This window comes from Aplysia californica, unplaced genomic scaffold (genome assembly GCF_000002075.1).
Source record: "Aplysia californica isolate F4 #8 unplaced genomic scaffold, AplCal3.0 scaffold00151, whole genome shotgun sequence".
Lineage (NCBI taxonomy): Eukaryota > Metazoa > Mollusca > Gastropoda > Aplysiida > Aplysiidae > Aplysia > Aplysia californica.
Window position 1 is genome coordinate 1,297,976 of NW_004797421.1, and position 1,446 is coordinate 1,299,421.

General features: G+C 39.0%; 1 protein-coding gene across 1 annotated transcript in view; it reads left to right on the top strand.

The window, feature by feature from the left end:
- The window catches only part of LOC101854862 (inorganic pyrophosphatase), a 32,934-nt gene that overhangs the window by 21,676 nt on the left and 9,812 nt on the right, over positions 1-1,446 (top strand). The gene's annotated exons all lie outside the window — the stretch shown is intronic.

Genomic DNA, 1,446 nt, shown 5'->3' on the forward strand with positions numbered 1-1,446 from the left:
GGAGGGGAATGGGAGTTGCTTATTCAGCCTTTATCATGGTATCACGTGACTTTATAATATATGGAGAGTGCTTTTGAGAAATCATGAGTACCTGTTATGATGTTATCGTAGACATGAAACTCAAGTGACCCTTCTCTTTCCTTCCATCCTTCCATAGAGGGTGGTTGGAGGGTGCCGTTGACTGGTACTACTTCTTTACTTTCCCTAAGTTGTTTCTTTGTTCCGATCTCACTTTTCCTCAGCACTAAGTGACCGTTTTGATGCTGATTTTCTTGTCTTTCCTCAGGCTGTCTCACCATTGCTTAAAAAAATATAGTGATAATAATAATAATAATAATAATAATAATAAAGATCACTTCTATAGCGCACACTCCCTGCTGGGTGTAGGCGCTTTAAAATAAAATGGATGAAAGATTTGATAAATTTAAACGAAAACTTGATAATTTTCTTTAAAATAAAAAACCCAGCTTACACAACAGAACTTTGTAGTTATTTCTCTCTTTCATCTCCAGATCTGCAAAGAGGAGTCTCTGAACCCGATCAAACAGGACATCAAGAAGGGCAAGCTGAGATATGTGAAGAACATCTTCCCACACAAAGGCTACATCTGGAACTACGGGGCTCTGCCTCAGGTATGTGTCGCTGGTGGTTACTCACAACTAATTAGTCTGACTGGATGTAGGGATTTGTCATAAAATGTCTTGTCTTCAGTATGTCTTTTCTCTCTCTCCCCCACCCTGGTGACCTTCATGTTAAAAAATATATATTTACAATTAAAAATTTTGTTTAAATGTAGGTGTTTTTAAGCTAGAATCAATCCAATTTAGGTCATGTCGACTAGTAGGCAGGCCTCCAACCCGGGCTGAGAAGTGTACATCCCAGCAGAAAGACCTGCGACAGTCAGCGAAGTGCCTAACCGCTACACCACTAACACCAGTCCTGCTCGTTAAAGAAAAGAAGAAAAATTTACAAAAGAGAGTAAACATGATTAAATGCATTCTCCCCACCCCACCCCAACCACCACCACCTAAACACAACAGGAAAGGCTCAGTCCAATTGGAAACAAAGAGAAAAGTCCTCAAACAAAGAGAAAACAACACTAGAAAATTGAGTGGACCTTCCTAATGCAAAGTCATAAGACTTAGACTGTTCGGACAAAATTCTCCCACTTCTGTTCATGGTTTTGTACATCGTTGAAGTTGTTAGAATAAAGTGAGCCAGTGGGCTTAATTTCTGTGTCTGTGTGCGTGCAATTTTTTTGTGGGAGAGGAAGAGAGAGAGAGAGAGAGAGAGAGAGAGAGATTGAGAGAAAGAGAGACAGGGAAAAAGGATCGTAATTGGAACTGTATGTTGCTCATGTTCTTTGTATTAATGTAAGGTGTATTGAGCATTTTCTTAGTGTTCATGCGTGATAAAGGAGAAATTTATTATTATTATTATTATTAC